This window comes from Paroedura picta, chromosome 2 (genome assembly GCF_049243985.1).
Source record: "Paroedura picta isolate Pp20150507F chromosome 2, Ppicta_v3.0, whole genome shotgun sequence".
NCBI classification, from domain to species: Eukaryota; Metazoa; Chordata; class Lepidosauria; order Squamata; family Gekkonidae; genus Paroedura; species Paroedura picta.
Window position 1 is genome coordinate 20,582,522 of NC_135370.1, and position 16,853 is coordinate 20,599,374.

General features: G+C 47.9%; 1 long non-coding RNA gene across 1 annotated transcript in view; it reads left to right on the forward strand.

Moving 5' to 3' along the window:
- Positions 1-16,853, forward strand: part of LOC143829085 (uncharacterized) — a 40,771-nt gene that overhangs the window by 22,330 nt on the left and 1,588 nt on the right. Inside the window, exons 2-3 of the long non-coding RNA XR_013227998.1 lie at positions 8,562-8,677; positions 11,822-12,046. This is a non-coding gene — a long non-coding RNA (uncharacterized LOC143829085). The remainder of the gene's footprint in view (positions 1-8,561; positions 8,678-11,821; positions 12,047-16,853) is intronic.

Below are 16,853 nucleotides of genomic sequence, written 5' to 3' on the forward strand. Positions count from 1 at the left end.
GCCAGTGTGGTGTAGTGGTCAAGTTTGGTGGCCTCTCATCTGAAAACCTAGGTTCTCTACTTTTCCTCCACGTGCAGCCAGCTAGGTGACCGTGGAGTCACAGTTCTCTCTGAGCTCTCTCAGCCTTACTTACCTCACAGTTTGTCTGTTGTGGGAAGAGGGCAAGTGTTTGTAAACCTCTCTGTGACTCCTTCATGTAATAAAAAGTGGGGTACAAAATCCAGCTCTTTTTTATTTTGTAGGCCACCTATCTTTCAAGCATGCACATGATTCTCTCAAGGGCCACCGATGAGCTCCAAAGCTTTGGGCCATGCGTGCAGAATGCTTCCAGTTATCCCCAAGCTGAAACATATTACCCCTTGGGGCCAAGCCCATTGCATTCAAGAATACAATGGGCGCTCGATTGGGGGGGGGGGAAGAACTCTGCAGATGGCCTCTCCCTCCCCCCCAGGACCTGGAAAGGCTGCAGGCTGCAGGTAACTCATCTGCAGGGGCAGCTCTCATGCGTCAGGGATCTGCAGCCTCCAAGCATCAGAGGGAAGTGGAAGGAGGAGGGGTGGTCAGGGGTGGAGGACAGAAGGCGATTGGCTGGCCGCTGGACAGGCAGGCAAGCCGGTTGGAGGAGGAGGGACTTGGGCAGGAGAGCCGACCTGAGTGGGTGTTAAGCGCTAAGTGGCACTTAAGCCATGAGACACGCTCCGCCTCCAAGCCCTTACCAGAAATATTAAGTGGAACAGATTTGTTTGAAGCCAGTTTTAAGAAGCAGCTTGAGAGCTCAAACTGGTAGGATCTTTTCATAGTTTAGAAGCTAAGCAGAGCCAGTCCTGCTTAGTTCTTGGATGGGAGACCACCAGGGAAAGTCCAGAATAGCTCTGCAGAAGCAGGCCACGATGAACCTCCTCTGGTCATCTCTTGCCTGAGCCCTGGAAGCCATATTTTGCCATTTGCTGAAAGAATGGTGAGATGCACCCTCACCTGAACTGTGCCAAGGCAGTACAGGGCAGCTGTGGCTGGTTTGTGCACAGACTTTAAAAGGTGTATGTGATCTGCATCACCTGTTGCCCCTCTGAAGCACCATCCCTGGCCAACTGATGCACATGGAAACAGACATCTAGCTATGCCTCCACCCCAAGGGGTGATGTGCAGAGCTGTGCTTGCCTGGATAGTGGTCCAAGCAAGCAAGATCACTGCTGATCTCAGCATTAGTTCAACAATATGTGTGAGCTTTAAACAAAGGCAGCATGGTGTAAAGCTCAACCAGGGGACTATCTACCCAGCCCTTCACCTGCCAGACTTCACCCAAGCAGCGTCTGAATAAAATAAGACCGGAACCCCTAAGGGAAACAGAAAAAGAACAGTGATTTCGATTTACTTCCAAGGATATGGTAATATAATGGTTCAGAAAAGAAGACAGAAGCAACTATTGATAGGTGTAACCAGTGGGTAATTTAGGTGGGTAAAGACCAGTTAGCCATCAATATCAGCCATCCCTCAACTTCAGGATTCTCACAGATCCCCTCAGAGACCACAACTCTTTCATTAGTTTCCCTCAGAAACTGGGGTGTAATCTGCATGGAGCTTTTATTCCAATCCCAGGTCGATTCTGTCCCTGACATCTCCACTGAATGACATGTGTCAATGGTCGAGCAATGGCAGGGGAGGAGAATCAAATTTCCTCACTGGAAAACTGCAATTTACCTCCCAAATGGGAAAAGAAATACTGGAAAGAGGATTCAGAAACTGTGGCTGCGAAATTTGGATCTACTCCTGGGGAGGGGAAGTTTTGGGTGGAACTTTTAGTCTTTCCCGAATCATTAAGGAAACAGAAGCAGGGAGTTGATGCACTGCGGAAACGGTCCAAATCTTTTCTGATTTCTCTGCAGAGTTGCCAGTGCAGGGCTGGAAAACATCTGTAGATTGGGTGGTGAAGCCTGAAGAGGGTGGGGTTTTCAACAGGGTTTAATGGCATAGACTCCGCCTTCCAAAGTGGCCATTTTCTCCAGGTTAACTCCAGGTCACCTGGAGACCAGTTCTAATATTGGGAGAACTCCAGCTACCCTCCTTCAACAGCATGTTTCAAACCAGGCTGTGGAAGAGTCTTTTACCACACGAGAGGAATTCCGTGACTAGAGGATCTAACATCTCTTGCAAGATGCCTCTTGGATTCTGCGGCTCTTAACTCATCTCCTTTCCTTTCTTGGCTTTGCCCCATCACCCAAGCTGAGCTGTTTATATATATATATATCTGTCTCCTATTTATCACATGGAAAGCCTTCCATCTGGAGACCGTGCCGGCCTCACAATATTGCTTTCTTCTTCCTCCGCACACAATAACCACAGATATTAAGCACTTAATGCTTCCTCGTATGCTGCTCCCCGCACATGGCAGCAAATTGGTGTCAGGCCGGCCTCCAAAGGGAAGGCGGAAATTATTGCGAGGAGCCGACGTTCCTACTGGGACATTGATTTAATATCGGCGCAATTAAGAGGACCGCATGATCGAGCAGCAGAAAGAACATTTTGTGAAAAGAACTCAAGCCAGAGTGTGGAAATGCATCTATAGCAGGATGGTGGCGAAACCTTTTGAAGAAACAAACGTTGAAGATTATCCCCACTCGCAAAAACCACATGTTTGAGGACAGCGCTGCAATGTGAGCTTCACAGCGTTGAAATGTGCGCTCACTAACTCATTCACATTCAAGGCCTTGGAACAGGGTGGCTCATTTCAAGTGGGAAAATTCCTGGAGATTGAGGGGCGGGGCCTGGGGAGGTCAGGGGTTGGGGCAGGGAGGGATTTCTATGAGATATAATGACATCAATCCCTCCCACCAAAGCAAGCCTTTTCTCCAGCTGATCTCCAGATATCCAGGCCCCATTTGGATTTAAAAAAAAAAATAGGCAAAAAAATGTTGCCGGCAAAAAGTAAAAATAATTTTGATAATATATTCCCGTAAGGTACGAGACTGTTTCCTTATACTTAAACTTTTTTTCAGTCAAGCACTTCACAAATGGAGGGGGGGGGGGAATCTCCTAAAAATTGAATGCAAAACTCAAGTCAAAATAGTTATGTAGAAACGTCTACATGAGCGTGCCCAGTGGGCACATCTTAAACCAAAATGTAACAAAATGATTTAATTACATTAAAAGTAAATGATTACTTATTTAGATCAAACTGCTTTATCCTTGTTTAAAGCAAGCTTAGTGTAGTGGTTAGGAGTGCGGACTTCTAATCTGGCATGCCAGGTTCGATTCTGCACTCTCCCACATGCAGCCAGCTGGGTGACCTTGGGCTCGCCACGACACTGATAAAACTGTTCTGACCGAGCAGTGATATCAGCGCTCTCTCAGCCTCATCCACCCCACAGGGTGTCTGTTGTGGGGAGAGGAAAGGGAAGGCGACTGTAAGCTGCTTTGAGTAGAGAAAAGCGGCATATAAGAACCAACTCTTCTTCTAAAACAAAGAAGTACTCAGGGGCTTTCTGCACCGGGATCCTTGTAGCAAATTGTTTGCTGAACGAAAAATCGCCATTTAAAATAGTGCAATTCGTCATTATGCATACCTGACTTGGAATCCAGTTGCGTTTCTATCGTTTCCCACAGGCTTCCGGTCTCAGCAAAAATCGCTAGAAAGGAAGCGCTATTGCCAAGCTCGTCCCGCCCCTGGCCGTCAAGCAGCCAATGGGCAGCCGTTAGCATGCTCCCAAACAGCCCCTTAAGAAAGGTTTTTTTTTTTTTAAACACACCCATTGCAACGAATATGTGTTGATTCGTTGCAACGGAGAGACCCATCAGCTGGCAGGTGTGTTTGAGCTGTCGTTTCATCGTTGCCACGCTCCCCCCAAGTTAAAAAAAAAAAATCCCCCCCCTCACGGGCCCAATTTTCGGCCGAAAACAGTGTAAAAAATAAAGGGAAAATACATCAGCAAACGGGCTTCTCTGTTGTTGTGCTTAGTGACTAAACAGCTCTGGGAAGGGACTGAAGCCGGGGAAGCCTCTAAACAGGCTTGCTGGTGGGTTGAACTTCGCTCACTCGGAGAAAAAAAAATGGCGATCGCTTCGCCGGAAGATCAGAGGAGAGAGCCAGGGGGAGGGACTTTGTAGAAACCACAACAATGGTAACGCACAGAACTTTCCCGCTAGTGTTGCAGATTGGTTGCAGGAGTGTAGCGCTTTCCGGAGGGTGAATCCACTTTTGGGGATTTCCCTGAAAGCGCTACAAGGAAGCGCTTTTTGCGGATCGGTTTCAGGTGTGTGGCAGATTGTCAACGACGTTGTGCATAATGGCAAATCAGTAGCGTTTTCAATTGGCAACCATTGTACGATTTTGAAGGCATGCGAAAAGCCCCTCAGTACTCAATTTGTCATTAAAGACACGGTGCTCATCTACAATTTTTGTTTCTTTGAAACAGAAACCACTTTTGCAGACATTTTAGCAGAGCAGCAGTTGCAGAGTTTCAATGTTATCCTTGAATAAATAAAAATATGAGTAGTATAATTTTAGGGGCCAAACTCCTCCCTTTCCCATTAAATCCACTCCACTCTAGCTGCTATTATCTGGGGATTTTCAATTTGACCATGGCAGAGAACAGAAGAGACTCCTGTCCACCTATTCACTGTAGTTCTCAGAAACACTGGGCTATATACACAGGCTAGGAACCAATTTTTAAAAAAATGGATTGTGAATCTGGCCCTACCAGATGGTGGAATTGCAATCCTAAGTACATTGAATACTATGAGATTTATTTCTTAATAAACACAGTCCCTTGAAGTTTAAATATAAACCTGCTAACACGTTTTAATTTTAATATGTTAAAAATTGGGGGCCCTCCAAAAAAGGGCAAGTAGTCAGAAAGAGTGAACGAGGGCAGCCTTCCTCCTGGAGCAGAGGATATGCCACTAAGTTGGCTTCCAATTATATGCAGGTGCACATACACATCACTGCTTGCCAGCCAAGCCTCAGTCATGAGAAGCAAAATGGCAGCCAGAGGGAGAGGAACTTGGCTGGAGGAAGAAGTGAGAAGGGGAGTGCCATTAGCTTCCATGCTAAGAGAGTACTCAAGGGGCCTCTCACTGGCTCCTACAATCCCAGATGTATAAGAAGGCTCCTAGCTGGAGTGAGGAAGGGAGGAGAGGCAGAAGGAAGCAAGGCCAGAAGTCAGAGCAACCAGCGCTTGTGTGAGGAAGAATGCTTCAGTATGCAAAACACTTTGTATCCTTTTTTTTTTGCAAAAACACCAGGCCTTTTATTGTCTTTTTCCTGCCTTTTTTTTGCATAAGCTGACCTGACATCTCCTGAACCCATTCACACAGCGACTTTACCGTACTTATATACCTACATAGCTTCAACATGGTAATTCATGGAGGAGTTAAAAAGCTGAGTGGTATGGGGGCCTGAGCTTTGCTGGCTAGCAAAGCACCTAGAATGGCCAAAAGGCTATTATGGAGGATATGAACAAGAGGGGGCTGACAGAAGGAACCATGGAGACAAAAAAAAAAAAAACATGTTGCTATTGTCTCTTTTTTTGCAAGAAAGGGCCAGGATGAACAGCAGTAGATGGTGCCTCTTGAGGCAGGAAGAACAGCATGGGTCTGGGGGGAAACGCCCTGAGGGTGATAGCAGCAGACAAGCAGGTTGGAGGGCCACACAGAAAGAGGGCCTCAGGTTGGGAACCCCTGATCTACACCATAAAATTGGCAGAAAAAAAACAATATGAACAAAATTTCCTCAAGCGACTTCCCGGATAGAAATATTCAACCCGAGTCTTCCTCAGGAAAATTTCTATAATATACAAAAAATACAAAACATTTTTTACAGGAAAAAAATAATTAACCATATATTAAAAATACAATGTTGTGCGAGTTCCTATTATGCACTGAACATACATTTCTTCATAGGCATAGCCTGAAACCGCATAGGACCACATATCTGTACGTTTACCAACAGCCCTAAATAATGATTTTTTGCAGATTTTTTGTGTTGTGCCTCTTATTTTATTCCGTAAACCACCTTGAGCTCTGGCTAATAATTAAAAAAAAAAAAGTGATGGATTATTTAGTAGCGTGAGTGCCCCCTGTGGGAGAGGAGGACTTGGTGCAGGCAAATCAACATCCACAACAGGAATACCTGCGTTCCTGCGTTGAGCAGGGGGTTGGACTGGATGGCCTGTATGGCCCCTTCCAACTCTATGATTCTATGATTCTATGATTAATACGGACTATATTGCACCTTCCCCATATTGGGAAACAGGCAGGGAAGACTTCAGGGTATGGGGACCTGCCGAGAACCCAGATCTGAATTCCAGCGGAGTTTCTAGCAGCCCCCAAGCTGTCAGAAACAAGTCTCTGTAAACAGATAGATAAATGCACTCCTAAGCCGTTTTGACATAGGATTATTCACTTTTGACATGTTATGAACATTAAAGGAAATTTAGCGTCCATCTGGACGGCGGGCTTTTGCCAAATGCCACAGCGACCAGCTGCAAAATATCGACACTCCAAGCCGCCCAGCTGCTGCCCGCATGGCCTGTGCCAAGAAGGAGCAGGCTGCCAAGGCTCCTGGTTAGCAGGCAGTCGGAACGAGCAGAGCTGTCTGTGAACAAGGATTTGGCAGGGGATGCGATTCTCAAGCCGGGCTCTTAATGCTCCCCCCCCCCACACACATTTTGATCACTCGCAGCAAAGGGGGAAATGGTGGTGTAAGGAGGGAAGCCGCATGTGCTAGGCATGGCGCTGTGGTCTAGAACCATGGCAAACGTGGAGGAAGGGACTACCCTGAGGAACCAGCTTGTTCCAAAGTGTTGTCAGATCTCACTTGAAGAAGAAGAAGCAGCGTTGGTTTTTATATGCCACTTTTCTCTACTCGAAGGAGTCTCAAAGCGGTTTACATTCGCCTTCCCTTTCCTCTCCCCACAACAGACACCCTGTGAGGTAGAAGAAGAGTTGGTCTTTATATGCCGCTTTTCTCTACCCAAAGGAGTCTCAAAGCGGTTTACATTCGCCTTCCCTTTCCTCTCCCCACAACAGACATCCTGTGAGGCTGAGAGAGCCCTGATATTACTGAAGAAGAAGAGTTGGTTCTTATATGCTGCTTTTCTCTGTTCGAAGGAGTCTCAAAGCGGTTTACAGTCATCTTCCCTTTCCTGCAACTCAGTGCACACACACAGGAGCGGAGCTCCGCATCTGCATGTGTGCAGCGACTGATGCACCCCATGCCTCCCCCATGGTGCGGTCCTGGCTGCGTCGGACTGGAACGGCCGAATTGGATGCTGCCGTGCACAATCTTAATTACACATGAATATATATCATATTTAACAGCTTCAATTTTCTTACTGAAGCAGTGTACACAAGCCTAAAAGTAGTCCCAAAGAAAACACATTGCAAGCAACTATGGCTGGCTTTGCAAGCAGGATTACATGCCCACACATCAGCAGACGGAGAGAGCTGAGAGCTTTATGAAGCATGCCTTCCTCCTTGCTAGCAGAGAGCCTTCTCTTCCTGAAGGAAGAGGGAGTGGGCAGTGGTCTGACTTAAAGAAAGGGATCTCCCTGCCACATGAGCTGGGGGATTTCCATTCCTCGTGGTTGCAGTCCCACCAGTGACCATCTGGTGTCACTAGTGAGCACATTGTTGCAGTTTAATAACATAACAACAACCCTTCAGGGCTGACTTCACCAAATTACTTGCTGATTGCAATTCAAACACCAAGCCACAGTCCTGATCCAAATAGAGCCCTCACACAGCTGTTTTTTAAAGGAAGAAAAACACTCAGGAACTTGTTTGTAGAATTCCTGTCATCTCTGAAAGCCCCCACACAAAAAAGTCATACCACGCAGCATGGCTGAAGCATGATTCTGTCTTCTGTGTGACTGATCAGAATATAAGAGACAATCAAATTCCTCCTGAGGCAGTTTTGGTAACCTGAGTGTGGCGGGAGGGGGGCTCAGCCACAGTTTCTCATTCTGCTATTTGAGATGGTCCAGAAAAACAAGAGGGGTCCCGACTGAAGGTGAAGAGAAGGTTTTTATATCCCGCTTTTCTCTACTATAAGGAAACTCAAAGCAGCAGACAGTCGCCTTTGCCCCATAGCAGGCATCTATCTCTTGAGAGCATCTAGCTCCTGTGTCTCAAGGGGGCTGACAATTCTCTTCCTCTCCACACAACAGGTCCTTTGCGAGGCAGGTGGGGCCGAGAGAGCTCTGAGAGAACTGTGACTGGCCAAAGGTCACCAGGCAGGTTTCATGTGGACCAGTGGGGAATCGAACCCGATTCTTCAGATTTGAGTCCGATGCTCTTCAGCATCAGACCTCACTGGCTCTCTGAAACAATAATCCCGAGGCCGCTTTTAGCTAAATAGGATTGATTATCCGGCACACGAGGCAAGGTCGCAGTGGCTGCAGGCGGTGGCATTTCAGTGTGGGAACCCTCCTGACCATCCATCCTGATCTCCCGCCCTGCCGCCGACCTTTTCCTCAGAGCATTTTTCTTGATCATCCCTGCCGTGGAGGGAATTGTGTGCCTCCCTGGCACATAAATGAACATGATTGTTTCTCCCTTCCCCACAGATGGAAGGATCTCATAAACAGCGGCATTTAGAAGCTCGGCAGTCGCCTAAGCGTCCTCATGGGTCATAAACTCGGGGAAAAATAATCCTGATTCAGGCTATTTGCTCTACTCGGTGGTAAGCCAAAATGCTTCCGTTTAAGGTCATCGTATTTCACGCACCACCGTTTCCCCCCCTCTTCGTCTTTCCCCCACCCGACCCCAAAATAAAGGGGTGATGTGTATCCTAGCCTTACCTCCACAGGGTATTCATGAATGGGGCTCCCCAGCCCCAGGTTGACAAGGCGGGAAGCACACTAAATTTGTATGAAGTTTATTTCAGAGGGAGAACGAAAACCCGGCTTATAACTCCCTGACCGTTTCCGCACTGGGAACTTCACTGCCCCAGCTCCCGTGAAGGAGCACAAATCAGGGGCGGATGAGGTGCACCAGGCCAAATGCTCCTCCATGTGGGTGCTGGAAGAGGTGGGGTAACCTGCCACGACTAAAACTCCAGCCCAGCATGAAACCTCCAGTGCGTAAATAGTCCCTGAGAATCATTGGGCACCCCTATTCCCAGCTACGTTCTCAGGAACTGGGAGCCCACAAGTTTGATAAGCCTTGGGATTTGGAGAGCAATGAATGAACACCTCTCCACAATGGTTGTCATGGGAGCCAAGGCCAATCACAAAATATTGGGACGCTCCAAGACAATTGTTGTCCTCTAGAACAGTGGTCCCCAACCACCGGGCCACGGCCCGGTACTGGGCTGCGAAGGCCCCAGCACCGGGCCGCGGCTTCCTCTCCCCGCCCCCCCCCCCGCAGTGAGAAACTTCCTAGGCCGCAAGCAAATCGGCCACCAAAGTGGCCGATTAGCTTGCGGCCTGGCAAGCTTCTTTTTGCGGGGGGGGGAGAGGGAAGAGTGGTCACCAGTGCAAACGCGCATGTGCAGCAGGACTGCACATGCGCCCATGCGCCCATGCGCCATGCATGGCTGCAAATGTGCATGCGTGAAATTGCCGCATATGCACATTTTTGCCAGAGGGTGGTGCAAACGCAACGCGCATGCGTGGACCTGCCGCACATGCGCGTTTGCACATGGGCCGCCGCGCATGCGCGGTGGCCAGATCGCCCTCCCCCCCACCGGTCTGGAGCCTAAAAAAGGTTGTGGACCACTGCTCTAGAAGAAAAAAACTGTTTGAAATTGATGGTCCCTGAAGATTGCACAGTGATGCCTCCTGGGTGCTTCCAAAGGATGGTAGAAAGTGCTGCCAAGTTGCAGCCAATTTATGATGACCCTCTTGGGCCCAGATGGCCAACCTATGGCTCTCCAGATGTCCACGGACTACAACTAACCGTGAGCTAGCTGGTTCTAGGAGCAGCAGCATATAAATAGAATAAATAAACGGTGCTGGCAGGGGCTTATGGTCATTGTAGTCCATGGATCTCTGGAGAACCAGTTTTAGCCATCCCTGCTCTAGGGTTTTCAAGGCAAGGGAGAAACAGAGATGGCTTAGCAACCCTGGACCTCTTGGGGGGGGGGGGTCTCTCATCCAAGTACTTGCCAGAGCCAACTCTTCTTAGCTCCCATCTTTTCAAAATAGAAAGGACCTGGTAGAGGTTGTCATCTTATAAACTGTGACTCCGGGCTAGGTTGATCCATGTATCCCAGATTTCCCAACCATTTGCTGCTTGAAAAGGGAGGAGAGAGAGAGAGAGAGAGAGAGACCCAGCAGGGCTCTTCTGATGTTCTGCATACAATCCATATTATTGGCTCCATACTATATTTTATTATTTATGGATCTGGACCCTGGGAGGATGGTATACAGTGAAGTGACCACTTTTTACAAGTGTATTGAACCAGGGCCTACAAAAAAAAGAGGCCTCTGCAATTTCAGCCTAGCCCTGAGTCACAGTTTATAAGATTACAACCTCTAGCCCAGTGGTTCTCAACCTTCCTAATGCCGTGACCCTTTAGTACAGTTCCTCATGTTGTGGTGCCCCCGAACCATAAAATTGTGCAAGTGTTCTTTCACAGAAATTAAACTGAAACGGACCAATGGCGTGAAGATCCATTGTTCATGATGGTATATAAATGGGTTATAAATTGGAGGATGCCTTCAGGAGGAGCGGCAACAGTGGTGGGGCCCAAAGGGGTCTTGACTCCCAGGTTGAGAACCACTATTCTAACAGGTCCTTTCTGTTTGGAAAATACTTATTATATGATTGGAGCTATTGTATTTCACAGTCTTCTGTGTGCTTCTGTATGGCTGACCATTGAAGAAGGCTATCATGCTGAGATGCATTGGGTTGAGGTCATATTTTAAGAACTGATTTTGTATGGGGGGCTATTATTTAGGCCTTTGAGTGTTTTTAATTCTTATTGTATTAAATGCATATGTTTTCATATATTTGAGAAATTTTAACTGCAAGCCAGACAGGACTGAATGGCCAATGGCATCAACACACTGCATTCATAATATTAGGCTACACTTTTGTATTTTCTCAGCTTTTTTGGTTCTTGATTCAATTTGGGGCAATTAAGTTATTTTTTTCTTTTTGGGGGGCCACTGTGTGAGACTGGATGCAGAACTAGATGGACCCCTGATCTGATCCAGCAGAGCTCTTCTGATGTTCTTAGGAAGGCCTTGGCCTCTAGGCTCTGTTGAGCCAACTTGGTGTAGTGGTTAGGAGTGTGGACTTCTAATCTGGTGAGCCGGGTTTGATTATGCATTCCCCCACATGCAGCCAGCTGGGTGACCTTGGGCTCACCACGGCACTGATAAAACTGTTCTGACTGAGCAGGAATATCACAGCTCTCTCAGCCTCATCTCCCTCACAGGGTGTCTGTTGTGGGGAGAGGAAAGGGAAGGCAAATGTAAACTGCTCTGAGACTCCTTCGGGTAGAGAAAAGCAGCATATAAGAACGAACTTCTTCTTCTTCTTCTTCTTCTTCTTCTTCTTCTTCTTCTTCTTCTTCTTCTTCTTCTTCTTCTTCTTCTTCTTCTTCTTCTTCTTCTTCTTCCTCCTCTTCTTCTGTTGTTGGCCCTCCAGGAGTACTGCTTGGCCACTGTGTGAGACAGGAGGCTGGACTAGATGGACCTCTGGTCTGATCCAACAGGGTGTTCTTGTGTTCTTAAAAGCAATAGCTGGCTTGTGGGGCTCAGCTATCAAATCCTGTGGCCAGAGCTGCAATGTCTTTGCTTCATCACAGGCAGAAGTTGCTCTTTGAGGGATTTGGTCATGGGAACTAACTTTGCATGTGCATTTGTTTCATTTTGAGGACTTTCATCTTCAAGTCAAATGAAACAAGCCACGGTGGCCACGAATCATTGGTCTAAACCGCTGACCTCTTTGAACAGAGGGGGCTGGAGAACAAGTGCCAGAGGATACGCCTGGGAGGTTTGCCAGCAAGGATTCGACGCTCCTTCCCTTCTCCGGGGTCTGGATCAGCGCTTCCAGAACAGACCTCTCAGGCTCAGAGACGAGCTGCTTTGATGAAAGCCATGTAAATATTGTGGCTTTCTAATGATGGCATTAAACTAATAATTAACTGGAGACTGTGTCTCACGCATGCCATGCAGTCTGCGCTCTTGACGCATTCCAGAGGAGGGGATCATAGCTCATTGGTAGAAAACAGGCCTTTCATGCCCCTAGTCCTAGGTTCAACTGCTAGAATTTGGGGGCTGAATGCGGAGGAGATAATAATGTTAACTAGCTGGACTAACTAGCCTGATCTCCCTTTTGCAAGCCTTACAGAATTGTGGAAGTTCAGGCAGGGTGAACATTTATCGGGTGATATGACTATATATGGTCATGTTAACCTCCCCTTCCCTCCTAAAAGTTACAAACGGGTGATCTTGCCCTATCCGAGGCGTTCCCACATTGAATGCAGAATACCAAAGCCCAGTTTTTACATCATTGGGACCAAGGTATTGGTCCTGGTTAGGATTAACTAAATTGGATTGGGGAGTATATTGCTGAGTTTACACCGCCTTCTTTATAATTGTTGATATTTGGGGTAAAAGGTAAAGGTAAAGGTATCCCCTGTGGAAGCACCTTGTCATGTCTTACCCTTGGGGTGACGCCCTCTAGCGTTTTCATGGCAGACTCAATACGGGGTGGTTTGCCAGTGCCTTCCCCAGTCATTACCGTTTACCCCCCAGCAAGCTGGGTACTCATTTTACCGACCTCGGAAAGATGGAAGGCTGAGTCAACCTTGAGCCAGCTGCTGGACTCACACTCCAAGCCTCATGGGCAGAGCTTTCAGACAGCATGTCTGCTGCCTTACCACTCTGCACCACAAGAGGCTCTTGATATTTGGGGTAATGTCCTCTTAATGTTTCAATGGGATTTAATGGATTATTCTGCCTCGAGGCGACATTTGTCAAGAGAGGCAGGATACAAATGTAAAAATAATAAAAAGTAAAATGGCCAATGATGGGCCTGGAGTGGGTGGGAAGGCCCTGGGTGGACATGGACACAACTATGCTTCCCCACCATATTCTGCACAATTGCTTCACTTCTGGGGTATTTTGAAGCCTGGAGGATGTTTTAGGGATTTCTTGATGGTTAAAAAAAAATGTTCAGAAAGGCTGGTATAGCATAAGATCCTAGGACTGTCTGGCTACTAGGCAAAATATGTTTGAAAGTGGCTTGTCGTAATCTGCCTTTGCATCAAGGCCCCTAGTGTTCCTTGTAGGTCTCCCATCCAAATACTAACCACGGCGAGATCGAGCTTGCCTTGAGCTATCCAGGCCCGGGCTCACACTTGGATGGGAGACACCAAGGGAGTCCGGTGTTGCTATGCAGAGGCAGGCCACGGCAAAGACCCTCATGTGCCTTGAAAACCCTACAAAGGCACCCTGTTGCTACTCAGTGGCACTTAGATGGACCAACAATCCAGGTCAGTGTCAATCAGCACCTTGTGTTTGGTACAAACGTTAGCACAGAATGTGGACTGGCCCAAAGTGTCCATTTCCTCTGCCCCCCCCTACATGCCTGCAATCATGATGGGGAGAGCTGGGAAGGGCAGCCTTGGCCACTCCTAGGGTCTGGGGAAAGTGGAACCATGATGGTGGACACAGCTGCCGGTGGCATCTGGACACCAGGGACTCCATCTGTTGCTTCCATCCACCGAGCCCAGTTCATGCAGGAGATGAACTGACCTTGCTCTTGGCTTGTGAGTGTCTCTCATCGTGGAAACTCACCAGGTGGTAGAGTTGTGGAGGGGAAAACCTGTTCTGCCTCTCACATTGGCAGTCATTTTTGCCAGTTGCTTAGCCTTGCCTGCAGCAGCACTGGAGGGGCATTGCAAAAAAACAAAGAAACAAACAAACCAAAATATCCTCCCTCAGACACGATGTCCTTGTCCCAGGAATCAGGTAAAAACAAGGGAGTGTTTTGTTTTTTTTTACTCCACTGCCCCACATAGAAGAAGAGTTGGTTCTTATTTGCCACTTTTCTCTACCCGAAGGAGTCTCAAAGTGGCTTACAGCCACCTTCCCTTTCCTCTCCCCACAACAGACACCCTGTGAGGTGGGTGAGGCTGAGAGAGCCTTGAGATTATTGAAGAAGAAGAAGAGTTGGTTCTTATATGCCACTTTTCTCTACCCGAAGGATTCTCAAAGCAGCTTACAATCTCCTTCCCTTCTTCTCCCCACAACAGACACCCTGTGGGGTGGGTGAGGCTGAGAGAGCCCTGATATTATTGAAGAAGAAGAGTTGGTTCTTATATGCCACTTTTCTCTACCTGAAGGAGGCTCAAAGTGGTTTACAGTCGCTTTCCCTTTCCTCTCCCCACAACAGACACCCTGTGAGGTGGGTGAGGCTGAGAGAGCCCTGATATCACTGCTTGGTCAGAACAGCTCTATCGGTGCTATGTTGAGCCCAAGGTCACCTAGCTGGCTGCATGTGGGGGAGTGCAGAATCAAAGAGGTATTGGGTCTGACAGTGAAAGAAAAGGTAAAGAAACTTTCAAAGGAGGAGGATCGCTAAATCGGCCCAGGGACTGCCAAATTCTGTGATGCTGCTGCCATTAAGGTGTCCAAAGAATTTCCCCGGGAAATAAATCATGGTGCATTTTTTTTAATAACAGTTATTTTCCATAAATGATTGTTTACCTACGATTACAAGATTTGGATTCTTCATTTTAAATTTATTCAACCAATTAACATTTTATCTTTTACTAGGGCACCATGGTGCATATTATGCTGGTCTAAACGACGGCAAAGAAAGTGTTTGTTTATAGCCCGTGTTTGCAGTCTGTTCCCGAGGCCCTCTTTTGCTGGCTGCTTTGCTTCTGAGGAGGCTCCTGGGGGCTTGTGAGTGGGCCAGAAATGAGGATTATCCCACTGCTGTGCTTGTTCTGCAGGAGGAGAGAGACCTGGGGTCGAGAGGGCCAGTTTGGTGTAGTGGTTAGGAGTGCGGACTTCTAATCTGGCATGCCTGGTTCAATTCTGCATTCCCCCACATGCAGCCAGCTGGGTGACCTTGGGTTCGCCACGGCACTGATAAAACTGTTCTGACCGAGCAGTGATATCAGGGCTCTCTTAGCCTCACCCACCTCACAGGGTGTCCTTTGTGGGGAGAGGAAAGGGAAGGCAACTGTAAGCCGCTTTGAGACTCCTTCGGGTAGAGAAAAGCGGCATATAAGAACCAACTATTCTTCTAGTCATACTGTGGCTCTCCAGATGGCCCCAGGCTCATGGGAATTGTGGTCAATGTACATCTGGACAGCTGCAGTTTGGCCACCCCTGATTTATACCTTCCGATTCTACTGATACAAAAGAGATACTTTCCCCTCCTGCTAAAGGGCACTTTTTCAATCCCCCGGTGACACCCTTTGCCACTGGATTTTATGGTGTGAACAGTTACTGAAGTGGATTGGAGCTGCGATATTTGTCACCTGTGAAATCCCCCCTGGTCAACCAGATATGTCCTAGCCTCCCACTCGCTGAGCAGTCTCAATAGTATTAAGTCTGCGGGTTCAGTGATCACAGGCTCCAAGTCTTCAGAACAGCTCTTTTTATTTAGCAACTCCAGCAACAGACTACAACAGCTGAACAGAGAAAAACAGGCAAACTCATGCACTTTTATACCTTTCAGGCAGCCAGCTTGCTGCCTCTGATTGGCTCTAAGCAGAGCAATCCGATTGGCCCTACCGGAACAATCCGAGCAATCCGAGTGGCCCTAAGCACAGCTGTTCGGATTGGCTCTAGCAGAGCAATCGGATTGGCTTTAAGCAGAGCAATCAGCTTCCTTTGATTGGTTAGTTCCTTGGCTGGCAGAAGCCCTCATTTGCATCCGTGGCCAAATGCCCACAGGCGTAACAAATAGGTTACTAACAAGGGGGCAAATATTCGAGTGGCTGTTATCACGTCTCCTTGGGGGGCCCATTATCAGGACTTAATAACGAGGCAGCCACAGCCACGTTCCTTCTCTTCCAAATGCCGATCCCCTTTCCCTTGGATGGGCATTTCCTTGGGTGACATTTCGACAAACACTGTCTCAACCGGCCATTTCAAGGTCGAAACGGTCATCATTTCACATGGCCAAAAAACCTCCCGGGAGCACCTTGGTGGGCCGGTGTCGAAGGCCTTCGCAAGTGACCAAGTGCCGCGCGATTAAACACCCCTTAACACCATGTTGAGCTCCCGGAATTGGATTACTTAGCACTGTCGGCACCCATGATTAATTTAGATCCTGGAGGAAGTAGATAATGCCTCCTGTTAAAGTGGTTTTTAATTAGAGGGGGAAACTAAACAAACAATGGTCTGAGGAGGAGGGGGCGTATTTTGAGAATGTTGAGCATTAAGCCCTCTGGCAGTCAGTCTCTTTTCTCAGAAGCCAGGGAGGAGTCGATATGATGCAAGGAGGGGGCAGCGGAACGTGACCCCGAGTGCTCCTGCAGCCCGTAGACTGGGAGAGTCCACCTCAGCCAGTGGATTCATTCTCTGCTAGCACATTGTGTTGTTTCCTTACTGCATTAGAGGCCTTTGCCCAGCTTTGCCCAGTGTCTTCCTTTAATCCAGTGGTTCTCAGCCTTCCTAATGCCGCGACCCTTGAATACAGTTCCTCACGTTGTGGGGACCCCCAACCATAGAACTATGCAAGGGTTCTTTCGCAGAAATTAAACCGAAATGGACCAATGGCATGAAGATCCATTGTTCATGATTGTATATAAACTGGGTTTTTCCCGGGGTTTCTCAGTTCAGTTCTGCCTCTTGTCCCACCATGCCCATCTCCCTCTTTTCCACTGCTCCAGACTGACTAACGCTCTATCTCAAGCTACCCCGCAAGGCTGTTGTGTGGAT